A 15,106-nucleotide genomic window follows, 5' to 3' on the forward strand; every position below is an offset into this window, starting at 1 on the left:
TTTCCCCCCCCCCTAAATGTGCTAGTTAGGAAAATGGGGGATAGGCAGTGTAGACACGTAATGTTCAAGGGAAAATCATTTATTTTATATTGTTGGAGATTTTAATGGAATTCACAGGAACTTTTTTTTTTAATAATATGATGACATGATTTCACCAATAACAGGAAGTAACAAAGAAGGAATTTCCAGAGTCTTCCAATTCTGTTGCGTTTTGAGGGCAAGAACAAGCGGCAACTCTTGTAGGGTGACACACAACCCTTATTTTAAAGGAAATCTCTTATGTGGTGCCTAATGCCCCATATCAAGACAATACTAGGCTGCGCTGTGTCCTGTATTTTGGCATTCCTGTGCAGGACATTGTACACTGTCCAATTAAAAACTGATGATTTTTGTGCCACAAGAAAAGCTTTATGGAGCGTTGCCTTTTAAATCCAGCTTTGCCCTTTAAAGTGAAGTTGTATGAAAAAATATTTTCTTGAAATGTTGACCTTATCTGCCTGCTTATTATTCTTTGTATGTGGAGATGTGAATCTGTTAGATAAATCTTTGCATTAATGGGGACTACAGTAGCCCTGCCTGGAGAAAAGCAATTGCCCTGAAATCTTCTCAATACATTTCTGCCAATGCCCTTCTAATCTGACTCACCACCCCTTTGTTGTTGCAGTCCTGGGTGCCTCTTAAGCAAAGATTGCTCAACATACCAAAGTGCACAGTAATTTCTATACACTGTCCTGAGGCAGCCAAACTCCTATTCAGTTGTTACCAAAGGTAGGTAGACAGTGTTTAAACTCAGGTCTCTGTGCTAGATTGATGCATTAATTAACTTGCTATTTCACCCCTTTGCCTGAGTTAGTGTATTGCTTGCAAAACATGGGCTCAGCCCTTGATAGCAGAATGGATGCCTATGAAAATCTGAAATAGAAATTGTAACATTATTGGAAGCCACAGGTGGCACAGGTAAGTGTTAGTGCCGAACAGTGTTATAAATTCTGTTTAAATGAATATAATAAGCAATTTGTTCTTGAAAGAAATGCTCATTTTCAGCAGGGATGCATTTCTTTTTAGAAGCTGCGGAGCACATCGCCAGTGAACTCTGTGGTGCCTGAATATTCTCTGGTTAGGAATATTTTTTTTCCTATACATTATATCCACCCAGGCAAACAAAACATTGCGTGGTGCCAAAATATTATAGAAATTAGAATTGAGGCATTGGCATCATTTTATTTAATGCAAATGGTATAAATAAAATGCAAATACATGTACCAGCAGATACCTTTTGAAATGAAGGGCATTTCCACTGTGTACAAAGAAATGTCCAGGTATCTCTGATATCACCATGTCTGCAACATTCTTATACATCACATCATCTTCTCTTGTCTTGATTATTCCATCTCCTTTCTCTCTAGTACCCCCAAGACCCAGCCCTTCAGACATGAAGATTAGCAGAATGCTGCTACCTGCCTTTTCATAACTGCAAAGAACCATGATTACATCACCCTCTTCTCAAACTATTCTATCTTCTGATTCATTCCGGTTTCCAGTATAAATTTTCCTTCCTGCTTTTAAAGCTCTCCAAAATCTTGCTGCATCCTGCCTCAGAGAAATAAACCTTGTCACCCATCCTTCATGCTTACCTAACACTAGCTTCCTCTGTATTCTGCCACACAATTATTATCATAGCTCAGCCTGTTAGGATGGCCACTGACAGCTCCCCAGAATACTGGACTTGCAAAATGGAGAATGCCTAGAGGACACCATTTTGCAGAAGACATTGCCCCTGCCATGACCTTGCATGCTCGATGCACAAGAGGTCATGTTGGAGGGGGTGTTACCCGGGGTTCTTTCAACCCAAAGCTCTTGGTAACTTTTACTCTGTGCAAGGAGGTGTCAGGAAATAAATCAGGTGAGACACGGCCGTCCGACCGATAGATGGCTGGCACAAACAGGACAACACAAGAGTGCTTTCACTTAAAGCTAAACTTTACTTAGTCTCAAGCACTTACACACGTCCACAACAAGATAAGTAAAACACCCCCAACCCTCGAAATTACTGAAGCTGAGTGTGGCTCTCGAGTGGCACAGTGGCAGCCCGTCTGCCGGTGGGGAACACAAGATGCATCCAGAGGGAGAGACCAGTCCCGAAGAATCCCCCCATCTCAAGCTTTTCCCCCTTATTTATACATTAGTAATACAATGACATGTGTCTTAAAGAAAACTTGTCGAGCAAACAGTTCCAATGGGCAAGCAAGAGGCTCCTTCTGATTATTGATTAACCAGGTGTGGGTTTTTCCAGAGTCTGCAGCCTTGAGACCCCAATAGACATTCCTGGGGCATATCAGCAACTTCAACACAATTCTTATCAGGAAGGATGTGGGGTGAAGCTGCCCTTTCTGTGGCACCCTAAACCCATCTCCCCACCTGCCTTGGTCAAGCTGCATGGCCACTTTACAGCCTGTTGACTAGGTTGCTTTTTAACAATAAGCCATAGTGGTTTTAGGCACCTTACTGGTTTGCCAAAGTCTCCCCGTACAGTGGCAGAGCAGCACGCTACATTTGCATCTACAATACCAGACAAAACCACATCTGGTTATATATGAGTACCGGGCAGGGACAAATCTTAGAAAAATAGGACTGTCTAGCTTAAAACCAGTTGAATGGCCTGCCTAACTACAGCTGTATGCAGTATTATAACCGTGTCTATCCCAGGATATTAGAGAGACTGAGTGAGGTAATATCTTTTATTGGACCAACATGTTGGTGAGAGAGACAAGCTTTTGAACTTACACAGAACTGAAGAAGATCTCTGTGCAGGGGCAGCTCCAGGCACCAGCGCACCAAGTGCGTGCCTGCAGCGGCAAGCCACGGGGGGTGGTCTGCTGGTCGCTGCGGGGGCGGCAGTCAGGGAGCCTTCAGCGGCATGCCTGCAGGAGGTACACCGGTCCCATGGCTTTGGTGGCAATTCGGCGGCGGGTACGCCGAAGCCGCGGGACCGGCGGACCTCCCGCAGGCGCGCCACCAAATCTGCATTACCAGCCGGACCTCCCGGACGTGTGCCGCCGAAAGCCGCCTGACTGCCGTGCTTGGGGCGGCAAAATACATAGAGCCGCCCCTGGCTCTGGGTAAGTTCAAAATCTTCTCTCTTGCCAACAGAAGCTGGTCCAGTAAAAGATATTATCTCACCCACCTTGTGTCTCTAACTGCAGCTGGGCCATCAGTCTCCTATTGGTGACAAATCTTCCTCCTCTTTAGCTCTTACCAACTGCAACAGTCTTGTTACCTTTCTGTGCCTCTAGTCTACAACATCTATTTGCATCTATCTTCTTGGCTACACAAGTAACAGCTGTCAGGAATTTTTCTTCTAAATATTTTTGATGGTAAATATTTCTGCAAAATAAAATTTTTCTATAAGGAAAAATGTAGGAAAATGTACAAAAGTGTAGATTTTTGCCTAGATGTTTTGAATTTCCCAATGGAAATTCAAAACAAATATTTTTATCTTTGATTGGGTTGACCTGAATTGAAACATTTCTGTTTGTCAAACCTAACTGAAATGATTTTTTTGGGGGTCATTTTGACATTAATCTGCATCCGCCTATGCTGCCACAATGTCTTAGTTTGGGTGCTTCATGACACCATTCTCCCATGGGGCAGGCTCCCTGGCTGTGTTAAATCTCCTGTGATGCACCCTAGTCTGTCCTCTGACTGCATTACTGCAGTGCATTATGGGAGTCCCATGACAGTCAATGCCCTGATTCCGTAAACCCTCTTGTGTATGGTTAACGTTGAGCATGTTAATAGTTCCATTGTAATCAATGGGAATTCTTGCATACTTAAAATAATGTAATCATATGCATATGTGTTTGCAGGATCAGGCCTACATTTGCAATAAATATATTTGCAATGAATATTACCACCAACTTTAATTTCTCATCTAATCTCGCTATATTTGCTATATACTCTCTCCATCCACTAAATTAATGGCACTGATTCTCAGCACTGAATAGCTCCTTGCATTTGAAGTTTATAAATTCTGCAACACTCTCTTGTGAAGCAAAGATTAGAAAAACTATGAGGGCAATTTTGAGTTTTAACTAAACACGTTTTTTCTCAAGTTCGCCTTAGATTTAAATCAATGGAGGAAAATCTGTGGTCTGTCTCTGCATTTAGGAAGACTTTTTGACATTTATCCTTCCTGTGCCCACATACTAGATCATGTGATAACTGTGAAATCCAAAGAATAGAAGATAGTTTTAGTATTGCTACCTGTGTGAGTGTTAACCTTCAGCTTGTCTGGGACTGGAAATGGCTCTTTGTGATGGAAAATGTATTTATTTTGACTTGATTTCTATAGCTGGCCTTTTGAGGGCACTGTTATATGTGGGTTAGAAGTTGACTGGTTTTTAAAACAAGGGTAACATCTGGGGGGGATGCATCTGATGTAACTTTGAAAACTGAAGACCTGCTTATTTCTTTCCTATCCAGTTGCTGTCAACAATTTGCTGCTTCAAGTGACTGATTTTTGACCAGGGGTGCATAACAATATTGTTTTCTAAAGCACCAGGGTTGTATTGAATGATACTGAAGATTTATGGTAATTTAAAAATATGTTTAGTGCCTGCTTTAAAATCAAGTGTTTATATTTTAATGCTGCTGCAAAGCAGTGAGTGATGCCCAGCAATGGTTGCAATTGTTCTTTTATTATAAGAGCAGGTGCTGTTTATGACACACATTTGGCATCTTGAAAAGTAAAATGAATTCCCCAATGCATGTTTTTCTTATTAAAGAAAACTCATTATTTGTTGTTTCACAGTACTATTGTTCAAAGACATCTAAATAATCAAACATACAGAAAACTTGCTTCTTGGGTTGAGCTTTTAGTTGGATTTTTCTCCCTTTCCTTCATTAATAGCTTCTGTGTAGGTTCGCATGATGCATCGGTCTCCTATTATGTTACTATTATTTCAATTTATATTTAAAGTATGCAGAAGTGTTCTAGGTGCTTCACAGAAATATATAAAAAGACAAGTTCCTTGCTTCAAAAATCTTATAATCTATTATGCATGTGAGTAACTTCACTCCCATGAACAGTCCTATTTAAGTCAAAGAGAGTGCATGCTGCATTGAGTAGCATCTTTGATAAGAAGTCTTTGCAGGATTGGGGCCTATTGCAGTGTATATGGAGAATTATAATCTTGGGTCTGGAATTATAGTTACATACTGTAGTAGATAGAAACAACTATGTTTAGAATGTTTAGACAGCTCTGCAGTTTCTAGTCCATATTTTTAAAATGTTTTAAGTAGTTTTCTTTTTGTTTTTAAATTGTGACAGGGTCAGGCCAGATGGCTACAGAAGAATGGTCGAAGGCAGATATATTAGTCCCAGATTAAGTAGATCCCTTTTCCCTGGGTAAGGTAACGGGCAGTTCCAGAACAAGCAGGAACTTGCTGGAACCAGTTAAGGCAGGCTCACTAATTAGGACACCTGGAGCCAATTAAGAAGAAGCTGCTAGAATCAATTAGGACAGACTGGCTAATCAGGACACCTGGTATAAAAAGGCTGTCACCCCAGTTAGTGAGGGGTGTGTGTGTGTGTGTGTGTGTGTGTGTGTGTGTGTGTGTGTGTGTGTGTGTGTGTGTGTGTGTGTGTGTGTGTGTGTGTGTGTGTGTGTGTGTGTGTGTGTGTAAAACAAAAAAAAGGGGGGGGACTGGGAGTGAGAGGACGTGCTGCTGGAGGACTGAGGAGTATAAGCATTAACAGACATGACGAGGAAGGTCCTGTGTTGAGGCTAAAGAAGGTGTTGGGAGGAGGCCATGGGGAAGTAGCCCAGGGAGTTGTAGCTGTCGTGCAGCTGTTCCAGGAGGCACTCTAGACAGCTGCAGTCCACAGGGCCCTGGGCTGGAACCCGGAGTAGAGGGCGGGACTGGGTTCCCCCCAAACCTCCCAATTGACCTGGACTGTGGGTTCTACCAGAGGGGAATGTCTCTGGGCTGTTCCCCAACACACCTGGTGAATCTCTGAGGCAAGAAAATCCTCCAAAAAGTGCAGGACCCACCAAGATAGAGGAGGAACTTTGTCACAAAAGGTAGACCATTTATTCCTTTCTGTACCAGAAGAGGGCAAAAAGATGCACTCAAGCAACTACACCTTTTAGGTATTTCAGCACTGTGACTTAGAGGTCTAGTCCTGTAAGGTCCTGAAGGTCTCCTAATGCCTGAGGACTTCCAAGCATTTTGCAAGAGCTCCTCAGTACCTTCTAAGATGGGACACTAGGGGCTTGTCTTCACTACCAGGGTAAGTCGACCTAAGTTATTCTACTCCAGCTACGTGAATAACGTAGCTGGAGTCGACATAGCTTAGGTTGACTTAGTTGGTGTCTTCACTGTGCTGCGTCGATGGGAGACGCTCTCCGGTCGACTTCCATTACTCTTCGCGAAGAAATGGAGTACCAGGGTTGACCGGAGAGTGCTCTGCCATCGATTTAGCGGGTCTTCACTAGACCCGCTAAATCGACACCCGCTGCATCGATTGCCGTAACGTCGATCTCCCCCATAGTGAAGAGAAGCCCTAGGTCAGTGAGTAATGAAGCCTCTGCTTTGATGGCCTTGATAGGGTGTGGAATTCATTCCTCAAGATTAACATGAAGGGCTACCAGCCCCAAGTAGGTACCCAGCATTTCTAGTGAGTATTTCTAGCAGGCTTGCTCAATCAAAGCTAGAACAAATATGTTTCCTGGGAATCAGACCTACAGCTTGAAGCATAGACATACCCTGAGTTTATTGCCTGTAGGGTACTGCAATATTTTGGAGTGAAAACTTACAATAATTTCTGAGACCAGTTGCTTTGGATCATGTATTGCTGTCAGCTACATGCTTAGCTCTCACTGACATCACAAGGAATCTCTCAGCGGATTGAGAGTAATCTATAGTCCCTGGACTGTGTCCACTGCTGGAACCCAGAGAAATTTAGCACAAGAGTTTAAAATGAGTGAGCGCCACAAGATCAAGTGTTTTGCAAAGTTGATGGCTGGTATTATGTGTCATTCCATGGAACAGGTAACTCATGGCTTCAATTCTGTCTTAGCAGGTACTGCCCATTTTATTCCATGCTCAGGCTTCTGCGGACTTGAAAAGGATTTGTCCCAGGCCTTAAATACTTGTTTACAGATTCATGTTTATAAATAAGGCTGCTTTTCCCGCTTCTGCTTAGTCATTATTTTTAGATTTTGTACTGTTTAATCATAGGCCCTATCATCCTGCTTAATTTTGATAGGACTTTCTGGGGTTTTATTCTTTCATTCTATAAAAGAAGAGAGAAGATTAGGAGAGTGGGAAGAGATTAAAGGCTGGAGAAATGGCACTTCGGGTTCACAGAAGGAGTCAAGTAGATATTGTGCTACATTTTCCCCTAACTTGTTTGGAAAGTGTACAGAATGTTTTGATGGGAAAACTCAGCCTGTGGGATGTTAAATAGGACCTTTGCAGAGAGAGATAAGGCAGGCTGCTTCTTTACAGGAGTCTTTGCTTGTGTTCTACCCAGAAATCTCAGCTAAATTAATATTTTGTCTTGAATGCTTTGTTGTTGACACAGTTATTTGAACTCCAGATGTTCTTAGTCTGGCTACTGTAACTTAATTCTGATGCCTATGAAATCAACTCTTCTCATTTAAAAAAAAATAACTAAAATATTTCAGACACTTCAAACTAAAATTAAAAACCTTCTAAGGCAGGGCTTGAGTAAGGCAATCTGGTGTCCTGGGGGCACCAGTACATGGGGCCCCATGTGGCTCCATCCTCACAGCCTCCCTCCTGCACTGTGACCCTCCCCTCCACCTTATGGAGGTGCAGGGGTCCTCCTTCCCCTCCCAAAAAGGCAGAGGCAGCAGCATGAGGCCTCCACTTATCCCCGGGTGTGTTAACAGGGGCTCCATCTCCCCCCTCTCCCCCTCTGACAGGCAGGGATGGCAACATGGGCTCCACAGCAGCTGAAGTTATCTGCTTGAGTGAATGAGCTGGGTTTGCTGCACTCTTCTCCTCATGCCACACACAGTGTCTTCTGTTTTGATGGTCGGGGTCTCTAGAATGGTGGGTCTTGGAGTTAACACATGACTCGGAATTGGAGCTATGCCTTAATCTAGCAGCTATGGCTTAGTAGGGTGCTGTTCCAAGGCCCTGTATGGGATGAGAGATAACATGCCTTGCATGTTCATTTTTAAATGTTGCTTACTTTGGTTAGTTTTCTAGAGTGTGAGAATACATGGGAAGGGCTGGGTCCCAACAAATGCTGACCACCCCCTATGAGGATTGAACTGTCCATAAATTTAGTGATAAAACAAATACATAAAGAAATGAAGAAATGCAGAAGATAAACACAGTTGAAGGTACCGCACAGCTTGTAAGACTGAGCTCCTTGCTTTGATTTCAGATCTAATCCTGTAGTCAACTTTTGAATTCAGGGAAAAATAAGGGGCAAAACAAAAATCAAACACATTGCTATGAAAATGCTAAATCAATTAATTGGCCCAATCTTGTGAACAGTTACTGCCAGGTTTAATCCCAGTTGACTTCAATGAGACTATGTCCAGGATTCTGTGTTATACCTGGTATTCATTTTTCCAGGATCAGAGGTTATGGGGAATAAGTAGAATACACCATACACAGGAAGCAAGCACAACAGATTCAGGAACTTAATCTTTCTGGAATAAATTATCTTTGTGCAAATACATTCATGAATGTTTGCATTCTGCCAAACAAACGGAAAGAGAACTCACTCTTACGTTTCTGCAGAAATCGGAAGTGTGGCAGCTACTAAAATTGATGGTTTTAAGAAATCGCACCGTATCTGTTCATGTTTACCTAGACACTAATCTCAACAGATTAAATCTGAGCATCAGATATAATCAATTGCTTGTATTATTTGTATGCAATCAGTTTTCTTTTGGATTATGTAAGCTCTTCTCTGTTGAAAATAGAAAATGTATTCCCTTCCTTTTTCTCCTCATAGCATACTCAGAAGATGGAATGTTGCTGTAAAATGTTATTTCTCAGCTCTGATTAAAAGTATGAGTCGCAATTTGTCAGGCCGTGTGGGTGGTTATTGCTCAGCCAAACCATTTCAGGGCAGATTATACTGAACCGTGTAGATGTTAAGATAAAGTCAGAGCTGATAAAAAGTGGGATTTGCCTCTTTTCTCCCCTTCCCTACATCCTCTCTGCAAAATTTTAAAAAATCTGCTTCAAGGTGCCTCTGGATATCTATAAATTGATGCCACAAAACTGTCATTAGGGAGGATATTGATTCAACATGATTGCTTAACAAACTGCATGCTTGAGCCACTTCATGTTTCCTGCAGTGTAGTTATTATACTTCAAGCAGATTAGGGCATCTTAAATTTGAATTAGGATTTTAAATAGTGAGCGTGATTGATTCAACTTTTATGCGTAGATGGTGATTTCACACAGCATGAAATTATGAAGTGTTAAATTGCTGCCAAGACACAGAATGCAGTATAAGCAGCTTGGCTTTTGGTAGTAAGCTCTTACGCATTCCCAATTCTAAACACCTAGTTAACTGACACACTGGGCCCAAATTATGCTTAAGTTTTCAAGGGGGTGCATGTTTAAATTAAGAGTGCTCAAAGTTTCCTTTGTGGCAGCATGTTTATTATTTAATGTATTATTAAAACTCATAATTTAGTGGGGTTGATAAACCAGTCAGATATGTGTAATATTTGAATATTCAGTTAAGAGCGGGTTATTAATAGATTTTAAAATGTCAAACGTGAAAACTTAATTACACAACAAGAATGTGATGCACTTTCATGCTGTTGAGTAAAAAGTCTCTAACTGTAAAAGACACTAGGAAACATTTTACTAGTCATCTCTTCTTTATCAATAACTGTAACTGAGTGGAAGACTGTAACTGAGTGTCAGATGAAAAAGAAAAGTTAATCGGTAAGGATCTTTGAAAGGGGTGTGTGTGTGTGTGTGTGTGTGTGTGTGTGTGTAGGTTGCCCAACCCTTTCCCTTATAAGAAGAGCCCGTTTTCAATTGCTTATTACTTTGCAAACTTTAACGGTTCCAGTTGCAAAGTTAAACATGCGAATGTGAAGAAATATCAGTATTAAGGTTGTCCTTACAACATTTTCCTTGTACTTCCTTCACTGTCAATAGCCCCTTGTTGTACTTTGTATGCTTTCCAGGGCAGGGACCATCTTTTTGTTCTGTGTTTGTACAGCACTTAGCCCCTGTCCATGACTAGGGCGTATAGGGGCTATGGCAGGGGTTGGCAACCTACGGCACACTTGCCAAACACGGCACGCGAGCCGATTTTGAGTGGCACGCTGCTGCCTGCTGCGGTCCTGGCCCTCAGCTCCACTCAGCCCCCCCCCAACTGTTCTCCACTGCAGGGGCAGAAGGCAGAAGCTTGGCCCTGCGGCAGCCAAGCTTCCCTCCTCCTCCGCTTCTTCCAGCTGCGTGGTGCTTTCTGGCCCCTCCTCCTCCCTCTCCCTACTGCCGATCAGCTGATGGCCCTTGCGAGGGGGAGGGGGAGGAGTGGCAGCGTGCTCCCTGCTCCGTAGAGGAAGCAGAGAAGAGGTAGGGTCGGGGCTTTGGGGAAGGGGGTGGAACAGGGCATATCCCTTCCAGCCCCCTGCCTTGAGCCGCTCAGGGCAGGGGGCTGGGAGCACCCCAGCCCTCTGCCCTGACCTCTGAACTCCCCCCCACACCCAGCCTTCTGCCCTGCACCCCCACTGCCCTCTGCCCTGACCCCGAACCCCCCCCTAGGTCTGGGGTCCCGACTGCCGGCCCCTTGCCAGCCGGCGTCCCGGCCGCAGGCCCCGCTCAGCCCGCTGCCAGCTTAGGTGACTAGAACCCCAGGCTGGCAGCGAGCTGAGCAGGCTGGCGGCGTAAGATCAGCATTTTAATTTAATTTTAAATGAAGCTTCTTAAACCATTTTGAAAACCTTGTTTACTTTACATACAACAATAGTTTAGTTATCTAATATAGACTTAGAGAGAGACCTTCTAAAAAATGTTAAAATGTATTACCAGCGAAACCTTAAATTAAAGTGAATAAATGAAGACTCGGCACACCACTTCTGAAAGGTTGCCTACCCCATGGCTATGGTAATACAAGTAATTAATAATTATTAATACAGCCATCTTGTTGGGCGGCAGTGTGGCCTAGTAGATAGAGTGCTGGCCTGGGACTCAGGAGAAGTAGGTTCTATTCCTTGCTTTGCCCGTGACCTTGGACAAGTTACTTTACCACCTGTGTCTCAATTTCCTCATCTGTAAAACAGAGCTATACTCACCTCTGTAAACCACTTAATCTGTGGCTGAAAAGCATTGCAGTAGAACTCCTAGTCCAGAGGTTCTCACAACAAATTTTTTGGTGGCCTCAAAGTATGGCCACCAACTCTCACTGGTGGCCGCACTGACAGGATTTTTTTTGGGGGGGGGGTGGTATGTAGTAGTAATCTACATACAAATAGATAATTTTAAAAATTATATTTGTACAAATATGCATGTAACTTACTTCTCAATGTGTATTGGGTGTCCAGTTGTGTGCCAGAGCCACAGAGGATGGATGTGAGTCTCTTACAGCTCTCAGGTTGGCTCTTTAGTTCAACCTGTAGAGAGTTATAATTCTATATATATTTATATATAATTTAAATAATTGAACAGATGGGTGCAACCGACGTATAGAAAAATGATCATTCCAGATTAGATCAGCAGTTAAAGCCATGGTAATTCAAAAGCAGTAATAATCCTCAGTACTGAAATATTACGGTGGCAGATGCTTGATACACTTAAATCAAACATTTACCAAAGAGTCAGCTGATTGCTGCAGGTCATATATTTATAAAATGGAGGCAGTGGGGTGAAGAAAACACTGATTAAAGCACAAGGAGCCGGTGCGACTTCTGTTTTGTTGTACATATAGTTTTGGCAGGGGCATATTTTTTATTTATTATTACATTTTGCTAGTTGTCCGAGGAAAGGGCTATACCACGTAATCAAGGTCTCTATTAATTGGTCCTGAATTATTGATTCTGTCCTAAAGGACAACAATATATTTAGGAAAGTGTTTTACTTTCCTAATTAGGGCAATTTTAAGAATATATTTTATTTTTTTTGAGGTAAATAAAGTACATTGCCTGCATACTTCTCAGGCATGATCTAGATATGTAATTCTATGTGGTACGCATGGAATGTACAGTAAATTGTTTTATATCCTCCTGAAATAATTCTGTTTCAACACTAATGGATTTTTAAATGTTACCTCAGTTTTGTGTTCCTTATAAATCATCTCTCTCCCCTCCCTCCCTCCCTAATCTGAGAATTCTTGTTTACATCAAAGATGGAGCTTTCTGTCAGTTTTTAGTAGGATATTTATATTTATAGAGCTAACAAATGGTGAAGCCAAAACCAAGATGCTTTTAGGGCACTTGTGTCAAAGTTCACCATCCAATAGTACATATGTTTATATGGGCACGTAGGTTAGTTGAGACGTTACTACATATTTTCTGATTGTTGCTTTGCCTCAAACCTGCAATTCACAGGTACATTGCTGTGACTGCATAGAACCCCACTGAAGTCAATGGGGTTATATTAGGCACAGGAAAATTGCAGGATCAAAGCTACGATATTATTTTCCAGCAATAATATTATTATTCATAATGATGATAAAGTGGCTCTGTACCTAGGTATCTGTTAAGCACTGCAACATGCTGTGGGGTGCAATATAGTTCTTCATAAATCCACTAGTTGCAAAATGAGAGATGGTGATATGGGTAGGGGAGTCTCAGAGTTGGAGATGAAGGAGAACTGACCTATCCACTAGTTTCTACTCTGTGTAATGACCCATCCACTCCCAGTCATTACACAAAGTAAAAACTATTTCCCCATGCTAATTTTTCCTCTACTGTTACTCACACCTTCTTGTCAACTGTTTGAAATGGGCCATCCTGATTATCACTACAAAAGTTTTTTTTCTCTCCTGCTGATAATAGCCCACCTTAATTGATTAGTCTCGTTAGAACTGGTATAGCAACACCCATCTTTTCATGTTCTCTGAGTATATATATCTTCCTACTGTATTTTCCACTGCATGCATCCGATGAAGTGGGTTTTAGCCCACGAAAGCTTATGCCCAAATAAATGTGTTAGTCTCTAAGATGCACAAGTACTCTTCATTCTTTTTGCTGATGCAGACTAACACGGCTACTACTCTGAAACCTGTTTTACTAGTGCTTGATTTGGCCTGAAGTGTCACTTTGCTAATTTGCAGCTGTTCACAATTTCCAGTCCTGCCAAATAAAATGCCACAAGGTGGTGGCAAACATTAAAGGCTGTATAGCAACTTGTAAATTGTTTGTTTGATTTTAGTGATGTGCGCCTGGGCAGTTTAGGATATCCTTTGGAGGGGAGAACAGCTTGATTTTTAACTATAATGCAAAATACCTTAAGTATAACACATTAAATAGTAACACAAGGACTTTATTCTGAAGTCAGTGGGAATTTTACCAGCATGTGGACCGAGGTTTTAGAAGAATGGTAAATAAGAAAATGGTGTTTGTGAAAACTCTTGTCCAAAGAGAAGTTTTTTCTAAGAACTGTAATGTTCAGTTTTAGGGTTTCATTTACATTAATCATCGGTGTGTGATTTTTGATCATGGTTAGACAAATGTGTTTTCTCTACAGATTTCAAATGAAAGGAAAGTAACCAGCTGTACACATCTGGGTAGTCTAGCCAATGACACATTTCAGTAAGTGGTGACCTTCCAGTCTAATTACACAAGTCTTCATAGAGAGAAATATTGCTGTAAAACATATTGGTCAGTGGAACAGTATTCCCTGACTCTGTTTGTATACATGAGTTAATTTCATTGCAGAAGGCGGGAGAGGGAGTGAGTTGCCAACAAAGTCTGTTCCATCAGCTGCTCCTGATGCTGCTACTTACTGTGGCCTAAAAGCCGCTTCTTTTAACATTCTGTGGCGTTGGTGCTGCCAGGCTGTCTTGAGAATTGGGTCAAATCCTTGGAGATCAAGAGGAGGAAAAGCTATTTCTATGGTGGAAAGGTCAGAGCTGCTGATGCTGGAGGTCACTAGACTGTACTTTTCACATGACTTCTCAGGCCCACCCCTTCTCTCTACCCTCTCATCCTTGTCAGATAGTTTTACTCTGTGTGTGTGTGTGGGGGAGGGGGGGTTAGGGCAGGAGGGGGGGTGGGCGGGGGTAATACTTCACTATGAAATAACTAGTTTTACCTGCATGCATTTTTACCTTGCTTTCAGAGTTAGCCAGTATTTGTCTTATTGCTGATAAGGGTTTCCTGTCCTTTTCCCTATCACATATTAGCTTAGATTTGGGGGGATGTCTCTTGCCCCCTGTTTAGTAGGAAAAGCTTTCAGGGCTTGGGGAAGCATGATCTCTGATGAACAGATTCTGGAGTCCTTATCCCCTCCACACATGCAGCAGGAGCAGCTGTTGGGGAGGAGGAAATAGAAGCTGAAGAAGCAGAGCTTTGTTGCCACCCTTCCCACACATATATGGGCTCCCCAGAGGCAGAGATCCAAGCCAGTTAGCTCTGATCTTTTTAGGTGTCAAGCTGAGTCCTCTCCACAACAGATAGTAGACGAACTGCTTATTTTCCCCTTCAGGAGGAGTTAGGGACAGTTCCAGGCTATGGGGGCATGTTAGGGACGGAGCCGCAACATTGGATCACCAAAGATTCTTGATGAGAGCAGTAGGAAGCTGATGCTGCCTGCTTTGGACAGCAGTGATGCTATCTGTTGTTGCCGTATGGGGGCTGTTACCCATTTGCAAGGGGGCTAACATACTTGGTGTTGATTTTATGACGTTAGGTGGTCAGGAAAATGCCTTAAAATTGACTAATTTAAGGTCAGAGTCTGGTCCCATGAATCAAAGGGTTTTGTGAGAGAGAAATACTTCGTATGAGGCTAATGGAGGAGATTGAATCCCAGCTTTTCCCACCCCTCCACAACTCAGTAATGGGAGATGGTGCATCAGTGCTGCCTGCATTTAGACACACTACCGCTTCCTTATAGGCCAAGCCTTTTCATGCTGAGGGCCGAACATACT

The 15,106-nt window shown here is 42.5% G+C and overlaps 1 protein-coding gene across 1 annotated transcript in view; it reads left to right on the forward strand.

Annotated features, from left to right (window-relative positions):
- The window catches only part of PDE1C (phosphodiesterase 1C), a 430,287-nt gene that overhangs the window by 117,967 nt on the left and 297,214 nt on the right, over positions 1–15,106 (forward strand). The window lies entirely within an intron of this gene.

The sequence above is a fragment of the Malaclemys terrapin genome, chromosome 2 (assembly GCF_027887155.1).
Source record: "Malaclemys terrapin pileata isolate rMalTer1 chromosome 2, rMalTer1.hap1, whole genome shotgun sequence".
NCBI lineage: Eukaryota > Metazoa > Chordata > Testudines > Emydidae > Malaclemys > Malaclemys terrapin.